General features: G+C 42.1%; 1 protein-coding gene and 1 long non-coding RNA gene across 2 annotated transcripts in view; one reads left to right on the top strand and one right to left on the bottom strand.

The window, feature by feature from the left end:
• Nucleotides 1-13,523, top strand: part of LPAR1 (lysophosphatidic acid receptor 1) — a 340,256-nt gene that overhangs the window by 164,852 nt on the left and 161,881 nt on the right.
• LOC103678570 overlaps nucleotides 10,843-13,523 on the bottom strand; it is a 38,447-nt gene continuing 35,766 nt past the window's right edge. Inside the window, exons 2-3 of the long non-coding RNA XR_572726.2 lie at nucleotides 11,914-12,057; nucleotides 10,843-11,093 (exon numbers count right to left, since the gene is read on the bottom strand). This is a non-coding gene — a long non-coding RNA (uncharacterized LOC103678570). The remainder of the gene's footprint in view (nucleotides 11,094-11,913; nucleotides 12,058-13,523) is intronic.

Raw genomic sequence — 13,523 nt, 5'->3', positions numbered from 1 at the left:
TCAAGTGAGGGCCAAGGGAGACCCCAGGATGGCAGCTGTGTAGCTGGCATAGGGAGCCATCGAGCTCAGGGAAACACTAGCTAGCTCCAGGACAGAAGGCTCCAAAAGAAGAAATTCATAGAGTCTCGAAAGGAGATTTAGACAGTAGAGAAGAATATGAAAATGCATTAGTGATAAATATACAGCAAACAAGGCAAAAGGTGCAATGATTAATACCATAGAAGGCAAAAGCTGTTCAAGAATGAAACAGGTAATTATAGCACCGCTTCCTGGCTCAGCTGCAGATAATGTCAACACAGCCTATTGATCTCACCACAGTTCATATATAAACATATCACGAGTACCAGGAGATAAGATACGTGTGATTGTGCGTGCGTGCGTGTTGGTGATAGTAGTGACGGTGGAAATGAGGAAGAGATGCCGAGGTGCCAACCAAACAATAAATAACATCTACAACTGAGAAATCAAGAAATATTACTATAAGCATGCTATCGAGATATATGGAAGTAAACATTTAAAGAACCAGCTGAGAATTCTTTAAAGCCGTTGTCTCTGGGCAGCAGGACATGGGAGGGTCTATGATACAGAGGATTGCATTTTGTTTGTTGGTTTGTGATTTATTTTTATCTTTGTAACAAACCGTATAAACTTTAAGTTTTGTGCAGGTGTAATTTTGAAAAATATGAAACTAAATTTAAAATACATTAAGAGAACATATTTATAGAGAGTGTATTAATATAATGGAAATAATTTTGATTTTAATAATTCTGTTATAAGACAAAAGCAGGGTACAAATTGTATATCTAGTGTAAACTTACTCATTAGAAAAATAACAAAACCCAAACTAAAACCTAATTATGGGGGGGGGAAGATGCGAGAGTAATGGGATTCCTGTGATTTTCTTTTCTTTTCTTGAATTTGCCTTATTAATAAATAATTGTTCATAGGACAAAAACAAAATCCGTTAACAAGTGGATCTGAAACCAGAGAACTGGGTAGAAAACACTGTCCCCCTGCTGCCCTGGGCTTGCTCAAGGGCTCTCACCAGATGGCACACTCAGCATCCAGACAGCTCTGGTCTCGGAACTTCAGATGAAAATCCCATTTCCTTCCTGGGCATGGTCAGAGCTCTCCATTTTCTAATCACGCCTCCCTTCTTGACCTCTCTTACCCTTGACTGTGGTAGTTTGTTTGGACTTGTGTTTCCCAAAAACTATGTCCCGGTCTTAACCCCTGCTACTTGTGAATGTGACTTTATCAAGAAGGAGGGACTTTGATATATTGTGAAGTTAAGCATCGCAAAATGAGGTCATCCTGGTTTTAGGGTGAGTCCTAAGTCCACTGACTGGTGTCCTTATAAGAGAAAAGAGAGGGAAATTGAGACACAGAGACACAGGAAGGAAGGCCACGTGAAGATGCAGGACGAGACCGGAGGGAGGCAGCCACAGGCGAAGGAACACCTGGGGGACATCAGAAGCTGGAAGAGGCGAGGAAGGAGTCTCCCCTAGCGCTTGGAGAGGGAGCACGGCCCTGCCAGCATTTTGATCTCAGACTTGGGGTCTTAGATCTGTGAGACACTAACACCCGGTTGTTGTAAGCCTCAAAATTTGTGGTAGTCTGTGATGGCAGCCCTGGGAAGCCTCTACAACAGGCTAATGCTGGTGGAGAAGAAACAAGCCTCAGATGTAGCGTGTTTCTCAGGCACTCCTCTCATTAACCAAACATTTACTGAGCACCTGCTGTTCCTTAGGCCCTATGCTGGCCTCAGGGCTGGAGGTGAGAATGTGGAGGCGCAGGCAGCTTGACGAAGATGCTGTGGGCCTCGTGGAAGCATCTAGGCTTCAGCTCATGAACCGGAATAGGCCCCTGAAGGACTGGAAAGAGGAGCTCTGTGCTTCGGAAAAAGAACTCAGGAGCTTGGTGTCGCAGGGTCGAATGGGTCACAACAAGGAAAACGTCAGTGGGGACTTGGGTTTTCACTTGGGGAGCTTGAACCCCTTCATTGAGGACACTCAGGTGGGAGGAACTAGTGATATTTAAAACAGAAAATTCCATGTGTCTGTTGTTTTCATAATATCAATTACAAGAAAGCCAAGCACAAGAAAATCTTGCCTGGTGGAATTACGCAGAAGAGAGCATGACAAAATGTTGTAAGGTGATGGATTTTAAGAGGTTAGTAATAGCACACCTACTATTTTGAGGAGCCTACCATGTACCCACCCCACATGCTTCTTACTTGTTATTTCACTACATTCTCCAACAGCCCTCTAAGGAGAGTACTGTTACTACCTCTGTTTTAATCATGAAAATTTGAGGCTTAGATTCGAGTGAGGTCACACAATTCATCAAGGGCAGAGCTGGGACTCTAACTCAAGCGCCTGTGCCCCTTGACCTTTACACAATGTTGCGTTCCCTCTGAAAAGTTTAGTTAGGTGGACAGTAGAATGGGCCAGAAATTATACAAGTTGGGATGAAGGCAGTCGCAGTGAGTATGGGTGGGAAAACAGAGGTGAGGCCAATTTCAAAAGTTGTGTCTGTAGGACTCGGTGACAAGTTGAAGGAGAAAGGAGAGGGCTTGTCACACAAGCAGGGACATTGTCCACAATATTTTCTTTCTGCTTTTGAAACGTCTTCTTATATTCAGAATTTTATGTTTCATATATTAAGAGTGTCGCAGAATCATTGCCATACAATCTGCCTAAAGCAGTTCACTACATCTTAAGGTACGTTAGACACAGGTCAGGTCCCATCTGAGCCACAGACAGGATGTAGTCCCATGAAACTCAGTCAGTGAATTCCATAGCAGTGATGATACAAAACTCGAGTGCCCACACGCTAGCTTCTCTCCCGGATGGTTAGACTTCTCTAGAGCTTGTAAATCAATTAACATATTTTTACACAATACAATTATGCATCATCAATAATTGGAAAATAAGTCCAATTTTTTTTTCCACTTAACTTCATCTTGGGAGATCCTGGGCACGTAGCTGATACATTTATAATTGGCTGTGTTGGTTTCTAGGCGTGCTTAACGAAGTATCACAGACTAGGTGGCTTAAACAACAGAGATTTCCTTTCTCACAGTTGTGGAGGCTAGAAGTCCAAGACCGTAATCAAGGTGTGGGCAGGTTTGGTTTCTTCTGAGGCCTCTTTCCTTATCTTGCAGGTGGCCACCTTCCTGTTGGGGCCTTCCGTGGTCTTTCTTTTGTGCCTACCTGTGTCCAAATCTCTTCTTATAAAGACATCGGTCATATTGGATTACTGTCCAGCCTGAAGACCTTATTTTAACTTAAGTACCTCTTTAAAGACCTTGTTTCCAAACACAGTTACGTTCTGTGGTACTGGGGGTTAAAACTTCAACATATGAATTTGGGGGCGGGGGGTGGCAGTGGACATAATTTGGCCCGAGGTCAGAACCATAGTCGCGCACTGTAATAAGCTGTTTCTCGAGATGATGGGATCCAATCTCACAGGCCATTTGTACAATCAGAGTGGAGCCAAAAGTGACTTCACTGCAGGATGCTTAGGGAAATAACCTCCCTCTTCCTCACTGTGTGGCCTGTTTCCCAGGACTGGCTAGGGGTTTCAGTCATTCTTTGGCTTTCTTGCTGGCCATGGGGAAATCTACATCTGATCTTCAAAAGGGGTGAGAACATGGGTGGTGGACGTTGCAACCATTTGTTTAGATACAAGTACATGGAGAAGCTGAACGAAATGTTGTGATCTCAGAGGGTGTCTTGGAACTGTCAAGAAACTTTGAAGGTCAGTCCTATGGGGCTTCTAGAAATATGCCCCTTTTTCGCCTGGTGCATCTCTCCCTCTGAAAGGTCATCACACATTCATCAATTTGACATCATGGAAGAAAGATTTCCTCCAGTCTTGTTTTTCCATATATGTGGTTCAAAGTCCATTTTTTTTAGGGGAAATATCGTGGAAGTGTATGTAGATCTCTTAATCACAAAGGAGGGGGGAGTGTTTTGCTACATTTTAATTAAAGCATCTATTTTCAACTAATTAGTTTCTAATAAAACAAAACACTATAATAACCTTCTATTGTTTAAACTCCTGCCTCCTCTCCCCAGTGGAAAGGTCCTTTTGCCTCCCTCTTCAGTGAATGGCCTTCTGTATTTGCCTCACCTATGGCCTTCAAAGCTGAAGCTACCTTCTAGAATTTTCTCTGGAGCTTCACCAGTCTACTGTCCATTTCCTCTAGGTCTCGCCTCTTGACAGCTTTTTGGGCCTTACACTCAGTATATGCATTCAGTAGATACAAAACTGAACTTCTTAGTGTCTCTCAGAAATCTGCTCATCCCTCTGCGTGCCCTGTCTTCATTCATGAAACTTAATCACCCAGTTCCTCAAAGAATTTAGAGGTACATTTGCTTTCTTCTCACCCCTCATCTTCCACATCCAGACCCCAAATCCTACGAACTTCTGTCTTCAATACATTTGTTTCCTTGCAATACTTTCCTCTTCATTCTCTTAAATTTAGATCCCAACCAAGCCTCGTGCATTTGCTTCCCTGGGTGTCTTGCTGTCTCCCACATCACTTCCTTCTTCTTCCATTGGCACCCTAAGCCTATAAAATTAATTTCAACTTCCTTTGCCAAACACTGCAGGCTCCCATCCCGAGCCTTGCCAATGATCCAGCATCCTATCCTGAAATATATCCTTTGCTACAACTATTTACAAGCAACTTACTGTTGCTTTAACATAACCTGATGTTCCCTGACTTGAGGTCATGAGAGCATGTGCAGTTTGTCCTTCTGGCAAACTCGCATTTCTCTGGCAAGCTTTACATCCTTGGGGTGGCTTGTGTGGTCCCCACAGCCTGGCCCTGTGCTCCTAGCTGTGTGGCTCTTGGCATAGTTTGCGGCTCCTTCATTTTACTTAATCAACTGAACTGGACCCGTTTCCTTATCTGTCCTTTATATCAGATTTCCAGTTCCTTATACGCAGGGACAGTTTTATTCCCACGTGTGCCTCCAGCGTCTAGCCAGTGCGTGGCACATGACAGTCCCTTTAAGTATATTGAGTCAATGTGAAAGTGCTTTGAAAAGTTTTAAATTTGATGGAAGTATAAGGAATTTTTGACATCTGTAATGAGTTATTGCTTTATTGTAAGAAGAGTGATGGAATGAGGGTTAGAAGTACCTGCCTGTCTGTGTCAGTCTGTAGTAGTTAATTTCCTCAACTGTAAGCTGGGGATAGTGTTACTATCTAAGCCAGCTGCTGGGAGAATCAACTGTGATAACGTGGGCAAAATTTATTTCTAAACTATAAATACTGTTCTGTGAAAACGTGAACTATGAACTAACATCATCTATGCTCAAATCTTTCCAGAACTGAATGTATATATTTGTATTTGTATGCATATGTATATATACGTATATATGAGTTTTTGTGCTTTGTCTTGACTATTTTCCCTTGAATGGTGAGAGAGCAATTTCCTCATTTTTGAAGGAGAACAGTAGGTTTTGGGGGTAAGATTGGGTCTCAGTGAGCTGTTCATCGTCTATCAGTGTAATTAAATATAGAATTACCTATCAAAATTCAACCTGTTCTCAGAAATCATAGGGGAAAAGTTGGATCCTATTTGAGTTGAGAGAATTGTTTCAAGCTAGAAAAGTCAGTGGTTGAAAGACCTGAGCAATATTTTTATTTTACCTGAAAGAACCAGAACTTTTTGGTATTTTGAGAAAAGTTGGGGTTAGCAGTGATTTTTGAATCTAGGAATGAAGAATGGCCCCTTTCCCCACTCCATAGACATTTTCTGATTTTACACCAGGTATAGAGGAAGTGTTCAATTATTAAGGTGACCATACCTCCCATTTTGTTCAGAACAGTCCTGGTATGTCCTTCTGTCTTGATAGAAATAATAAAGATCCCTTTCATTCTCCAGACTATCCCAGTTTGGATAATAAATCATATATATGTTCATCCTAATCCCAGTACATATTGGTGAACGAACGAATGAATGAATTCCTAGCTTCATCCCACACAAGGAAAACAAAGACAGACATTTCAACTGTAGCATTCTGCATTATGTTGTCCAGCAGTGTTTTACCTGGAAGCATAATCCAGCCAAAGAAATAGATTCAGATTCCATAATACAGAAAAAGTGAAAAGGGGCCTCTTCCCTCCTCACTTCTCTTCTGTCTCTAAACTTTCCCCATTTTCTTCTTTAAAAAAATTAACATAATGATAAAGCCTGACAGAGCAGTGGAGCCATCAGGGTTCCGGAGACAGAGAAGCTCTTGTGATAGAAACAGAGAGATTCCAAGGATCACTAGATTTCAGTGGTCTTATCTTATTATGTGTGATTTTAACGTTAATCTGGTGATGAGATTTATAACATTTATTTCTAGAATTAACATTGGTTCCATTTGACCAGTAATTTGAGTTGCCTTAATCTGACTTTAAAAAATGGGATTAATATTTTTATTATGGTTATGGGTATATTCTGTTTGTCCTTTGACCTTTCCGTTTCAGAACACCTAGAGGTCATGGGAAAACAAGTCCTTTAACGTGGCTAAAATAAACACCTGCTGACCTCTTGGGAGAGCGGCTGGGAATGAATTCACATTTATAGAAGTTCTTTGAGCAGGAGCTCAGGCAGGCACAGCAGCATCTCTCCTGGGGACAGAAAGTGTGACACAAGCAGTCCAATTAGCATTAGCAAGAAGCTGTCTGGCCAGGGAGCCTGCTGTGGGCTGCAAAAAGCCCTCAAAAGCAACAGGCTCTCGCTCCCAGGTATCTACTTAACACCCTTGAGCCAAGACAAAGGGAAGTTTATGGGGTAGGATCTTGCTGAGGGAACAAATGCCTAAGGGAATGGAGGAAGCTAATTAAGGAGGAAAATCAGAATCCTGCTGGGATTTCATTTCCTTAAGTGTTCCAATCACAGGCTGGTTTACCTGGCCCTGCAAATGTCATTTTGTGCAAATCCCCACCAAATGTCAGCCTTCTGTATTTGAAAACACCCCACAAGGACAGTGAGTGTCATAGGGCCGCCAACCTCAAATCTGGGATGCAGCAAACACACACAGGGCACCGTGACTAAGACTGAAGGGAGGGGCTGTGTGATCTCATTTACTCGTGGAATCTAAAAAAGTGAGCTCACAGAAACAGAGACTAGAATGCTGGGTGCCAGGGGCTGAAGTGTGGAAAAGGAAGAGATGCTGGTCACAGGGTCTAAACTGCCAGTTAGAAGATGAATAAGTTCTGAGGATCTAATGTACAGCCTGGTGACTATAGTTAATAGTGTATTCCATACTTGAAAGGTGCTAAGAAAATGAATCTTTGGTGTTCTCAACCAGACACGTGTACACAGAAACAGGTGTGTGATGGGTGTGTTAATTAGCTTGATGGTGGTGACCATCTGACAATGTATACATACGTCAAATCCTCACACTGCGGCTGTGTGCCCTTCATAGAAGAAGCACAGGGCAGTCTGTGGAGTCTGGTTTGCAGACGGGCACGCTGTGCTGAGGGTGGAGGAAGGCAGGTAGGTGTGAGTTCAGGCTGATAGGACAAGGGCTCAGACTGTTAATGTTCAAAATCATTAGCCATCAGGGAAATTCAAATCAAAACCACACTGAGATACCACCTTACGCCAGTTAGAATGGCAAGAATGGACAAGGCAGGAAACAACAAATGTTGGAGAGGATGTGGAGAAAGGGGATCCCTCTTACATTGTTGGTGGGAATGCAAGTTGGTACAGCCACTTTGGAAAACAGTGTGGAGGTCCCTTAAAAAGTTAAAAATGGAGCTACCCTATGATCCAGCCATTGCACTACTGGGTATTTACCCCAAAGATACAGCCGTAGTGAAGAGAAGGGCCATATGCACCCCAATGTTCATAGCAGCATTGTCCACAATAGCTAAATCATGGAAGGAGCCGAGATGCCCTTCAACAGATGACTGGATTAAGAAGATGTGGTCCATATATACAATGGAATATTCCTCAGCCATCAAAAAGAACAATTTCTCAACGTTTGCTGCAACATGGACGGGACTGGAGGAGATAATGCTAAGCAAAATAAGTCAAGCAGAGAAAGACAATTATCATATGGTTTCACTCATTTATGGAACATAAGAAGTAGGAAGATCAGTAGGAGAAGAAAGGGAAGAAGAAAGGGGGGGTAAACAGAAGGGGGAATGAACCATGAGAGACTATGGACTCTGAGAAACAAACTGAGGGCTTCAGTGGGGAGGGGGTGGGGGAATGGGATAGGCTGGTAATGGGTATTAAGGAGGGCACGTATTGCATGGTGCACTGGGTGTTATACGCAAGTAATGAATCATGGAACTTTACATCAAAACTGGGGATGTACTGTATGGTGACTAACATAATATAATAAAAAATATTATTATTAAAGAAAAAAAAGAATGTTAATGGGGTCCTCCCGTGGGTAAGCTGACCATCTTCTAGCTCAGCCTGACATCCCAGCTCCTCACGAAGAACGTCACTCCATAAGCAAAGAGGTGAATCAGGCCCGGCTGAGTTGAGTGGTTTCTTGAGATCCTGAGTGAATAGCTGGTAGCTTCCCAACCTCTTGCCTGGAACCTGACTTTTTAGAAAAAGAGCTTTGCATTCTGTAATCTGAGATTGGTTCAGGGGGATAGAGGTCTCATTTCAGCGTGGCTGAGTGTCGCCTTACAAGCGACTTGTCCGTGCTTGTTCTGATGGTGCGGCAAAGTGAACATTTGTTGGGACCATTAGGAAGAGGAAGGCATAGAGTGGTTGCAGTTGGGTCTAGGGAGACAGACCCAGAGCTTAGTAGTGCTTTGTCCCTTTCTAGACGTTTCCCGTCAATGAAGTGGAACTAATAACAATTAGGGATTTAATGAGATTTAAACCCATGTGTTTTCGTAGTAAGCTCTCATTGAATGAGACCAAATGGTTTATGAATGGATTTGTTAGGGAAAATGAATCACTGTTGTTCTGCTCACTTCCACCGTCTCTAAGGAGTTATCATTGGTCAATCATTAACAAATTGTGGTTTTGCCTGACTGTGTTCCTGTCTGCAAGCTCTTGTATAATAGACATAAATCTCACTAAGCCTCCTAGGACTGGTTATGACCCCTGAGATAAGTCTTCTGAGGTACAGATTAGACAAATTCCATCATCATAGTAAAAATAGTTTCTAAATTTGTTTTGAATGTCTATGTGCCAGTGACCATCATAATGTTTTACATGCATTTTCCCATTTAATGAACTGTCAATTTTCCCTACGAACTGTCAATATTAAATGTATGTCCTTCATTAAGAAGATCAGATAAGCAGAATTCATCAGGGGAGTCTTTAAAATTGCAAGCCCTTTCCCCCAGCCGTAGTGATTTTTCCCAACAGCTTTACTGAGGTATAGTTGACATAAAAATTATGCGTATTTAAGGTATACAGTATGATAATTTGATATACATATATATTGTGAAATGATTGCCACAATCAAGCTAATTCATACATCCATCACCTTACATAGTTACCTTTGTGTGGGGGTGGTGAGGGTGAAACCACTTAAGATTTACTCTCTTAGCAACTTTCTAGTATAGAATACAGTGTTATTAACTATAGTCACCATGCTGTACATTAGATCCCCAGATCTTTTTCATCTTACAACTGAAAGTTTATTACCTTTGACCAGCCTCTCCCCATTTCCCCCATCCTTACCTAGTCCCTGGCAGTCTCGTCTAGTCTCTGTTTCTGTGAGGTGACTTTTTTAGATTCCATATATAAGTGAAATTCTAAAGTATCTATCTTTCCGTGTCTGGCTTATTGCACTTAGCATAATGTCCTCCAGTCTCATCCATGTGGTTGCAAATGACAAGATTTCCTTTTATGGTTGTATAATATTCCATTTTCTTTATCCGTTTATTGATAGACCCTTAGGTTGCATCTATATCTTGGTCCCTGTAAATAATGCTGCAATGAACATGGGAGTGCAGATATCTCTTTGATATTTCATTTCCTTAGGATATATACTCAGAAGCAGCATTGCTGGATCATATCATAGTTCTGTTTTTAATTATTTGAGGAAGCTCCGTAGTAGTTTCTATAAAGGCTCTACTAATTTACATTTCCACTAACAGTACACGTGGCTTCTCTTTCTGTATAGCTTCACCAACATTTGTCTGTTGTCTTTTTGATAATAGATGTCTAGGGGTACCTGGCTGGCTCAGTGGGGTAGAGCACATGACGACTCATCTTAGGGTCATGAGTTCGAGCCCCACATTGGACGTAGGGATTACTTAAAAAATTTCTAAGATCTGGTAATAGATATCCTGTGAGTTGTTATCTGATTGTGATTTTGATTTGCAGTTTTCTGATCATTAGTGATGTTGCATAGGGATTCAAAGTATCATTTGATTTACAAGAATTCAACGGAGAGTTGTTCACACACTTTGCTTCTATAAGGCAAGGTGCATTGACAGATTTGGGTTTTTGAACATTGTTCTTTCAGGTTGAGTTCTTCTGTTTTTTCTAATTCTTAATCTGGTGGGTTGTAAGGGAAAGGGAAAACCTCAGGGCCCTGGGAAGTGGCAATTAAAAGCGTAAATGGTCTCCCTCTCTTGAGGCTTCCAAGATGGTGCTCCCTGTGGTTAGACATGCTGTTGTTCCTTGGGCAACATGGAGTTGCTCAGACAGGAAGAAGCCTGTGCAGACAGCCTGGATCTCTCCGGCTCATTCCTGGGAATTGTGCCTCACAGTTCCATCTTTCTCTTAGTGACCTTTGGGGCTCCATCTTTGGCTTTGCCTGCATTACTTCTTTCTGCTTCCTCGCCCTGTACTCTGGGCGCTCACATGCTCCCCTTTCTCTCCTTATCCCCATCAAGTCTACTCTCGGATTCTTCTGCCAACACTAAAGCAGTGGTTTTCAAACTACGATGCAAAGAGCACACACAGAATTCCAACCACGGCTTGTAGAAACTGCAGATTCTGGGCCCCGTTCCCAACTTACCAAAGGAAACTCTCTGAAGTTGAGGCACAGGGAATCTGCATTTTTAAGAAGCAACACAGTGGTTGCCTTTGCACATTAATGTTTGATCGCTGATGGTGAAAAATAGCTGAAGTATGACCTCTTCCAGGCAACCTAAATTTTTAACAGAAATTGTCATTACACCAAAGGCTGTTAAATTAAAAGAAGAAAAAAATCTCTATAGCAATGGTTCTCAGCCCTGAGTTTATATTAAGATCCCCTGGGGAGGTTGTTGTTGTTGTTGTTTTGTTTGTTGAAAACAAAAACCAAAAACCAAAAAACAAAACCCATGCCTGGGCCACACTCTATCAGAATCTCTGGAGGGAGGACCCACGCAGCAATATTTTTTTAAAAGGCTTTCCAGACGATTCTAATGTAAAGCCCAGGGTGAGCACTACTGCTCTGAAGAATGGAAGGGGGAATCGGGAAAAGCCAGCAATGTCTCACATGGAGTTTGCATTTGAGGCACATGAGGGGTTTTAGTAGAGTGGAGATTCAGATGTTGCCTGTGGTTTGCATTTCTAACGAGCTCCTCAGACCACACTTTCTGTCACAAAGCAGTAGAGACCTTGTTCTCAAGCTTTGCTGCATATGAGAATCAGCACGGGCCGGTACCATAAGCGGATCCCAGGCTCACTCTAGCGCCATTCAGTCAGAATTTCTGGGAACGAGTCCCAGGACTGAGTAGTTTCTAAAGCTTCCCAGGTGATTGCATTGTGGGCAGGGGCTGGGAATCAGTGCAGGAGAGGGTTAGCAAAGACATCTGAACTCCCAAAGACAGCAGCAGGTTTCAACCACATTGACCCCCAAAGGGCAGAAGAGGTTTAACCCTTAATTGATGCTGTCACCATCTAGCCTCCCTGAATTTTCCCATCTTAATTTGTTTCACTTGGTTTATGGGAACGTTATTCTCTCTTAAGATCCCCACGCTCACCTCCGTGCACCTCCCTTGTTCCACCTTCATGGCGACCACATGCTTCTGCCATTTTCTGGTCCCCAGCACGAGCAGGGCGAGCTTCGCACCCCGTTATTCTGTCGTATCACGTTGCTTTGCTCTGACATGGGCTGTGCTGACTTTCTAAATAAGACATGAAAAGCCCCCAATTTAAAAACATGTGAGGTCATAGGAAATCTTTTTAAAACAAATACTTTGGTGCTCATGGAAACAAGAAGCTTAGTGACATCGTCTAAGAAAGTTGTCTGGAGAGACTTCCCACAGCTCTCAAATGGCTCTTGGTTATCAGTGGCTGGGAGCATCCCAACTGGCTGGAAGGGGATCGGTTTGATGCCATGGAAAAGCTGCTAAACGGGGAATTTTAGAATTTCGCTCGCTGTTCAACTCCATAGGGACAGATATTTCACTTTTTTCTCGGTGATCTAATAGAGATTTTTTGATTTTCAAACAAGCCTAAAAATAAATGCATGTGTCAACGCTATTTCGTGTGACCTTCATTTTTTCCCCGGTGTGTGCTAAGATGGGTCTCATCTGAGTTCTTTATGTGAACCCTATTGCTTTTCTCCTGAGATTGTTCCAGCAGGTGACATAACCCGGGAAGCCTTACCTAGTGACTTTTGTGTCTCCTGTAGGGGTGGCACACGAGCTTCCTGCTTTCTTTGTCTGACTCTTCTAGGTTTTTGTCTTGGGGTAAAGGTCTCAGCGCTATATTCCTATTTAAGTTGTATAGTTGTTTTCCACAGAGGGGAGGGGATAAGTCTGTCACAACCAGAAGAAGTCTTCCAATCATCTTTTAAAGAAATTAAAAAAGCAGAAGAGGTCTTTTCATATTTACTGCCGCATTTGCCATTTTACTTCTGTATTGACCGTGTTGAGTTTTACTGCCCTTTATATTTTGTTGCTTTTATATTTACTGCCAAATGTATCGTATTAATTGCATAAGGGATCATTAGGTTCTCAGTCGGAAGCACCAACTAGTGTACACCTGAATTTCTGATTCTTGGAAAATATGAGATAATGCGTTTGCTATTTACACTGCTAAATTTTGGGCTAATTTGTTACACAGCAACACATAACTAATACAATACTTTAACGTAGTTATAATCACTGTTTTAAAGTCCTTTTCTGGAGGCACCTGGGTGGCTCAGTCGGTTAAGCATCTGATTCTTGATCTCAGCTTAGGTCTTGATCTCAGGGTTGTTAAGTTTAAGCCCCACGTTGGGCTCCACACTGGGTATGGAGCCTACTTAAAATAGTAATAAGAAGGAAGTCCCTTTCTGCTTATCCCATCATCTCTTTCATCCATGGATTTGTTTTTATTGTCTGATTTTTCTCCCTGTTTTCTAGTACAAGTTCTAAACGGAAGAGGGGGGGAACCGCAAGAATTTTCCTACTTCTTAACACATATAATCATAATTTTTAACAATTGTGGTAAAACATACATAACATGCAATTTGCCATTTTAACTATTTTAAAGTGTATAATTCAGTAGTAGTAAGTATATTCACAGTATTGTGCAACCATCACCTCTATCTAGTGTCAGAACAATTTTTTTCACCCCAAAAGGGAATATCTACCCATTAAGCCAT

The sequence above is a fragment of the Ursus maritimus genome, unplaced genomic scaffold (assembly GCF_017311325.1).
Source record: "Ursus maritimus isolate PB19 unplaced genomic scaffold, ASM1731132v1 scaffold_17, whole genome shotgun sequence".
NCBI lineage: Eukaryota > Metazoa > Chordata > Mammalia > Carnivora > Ursidae > Ursus > Ursus maritimus.
Note: the sequence above shows the minus strand (reverse complement) of the source record. Positions and strands in the feature narration are given on the sequence as shown.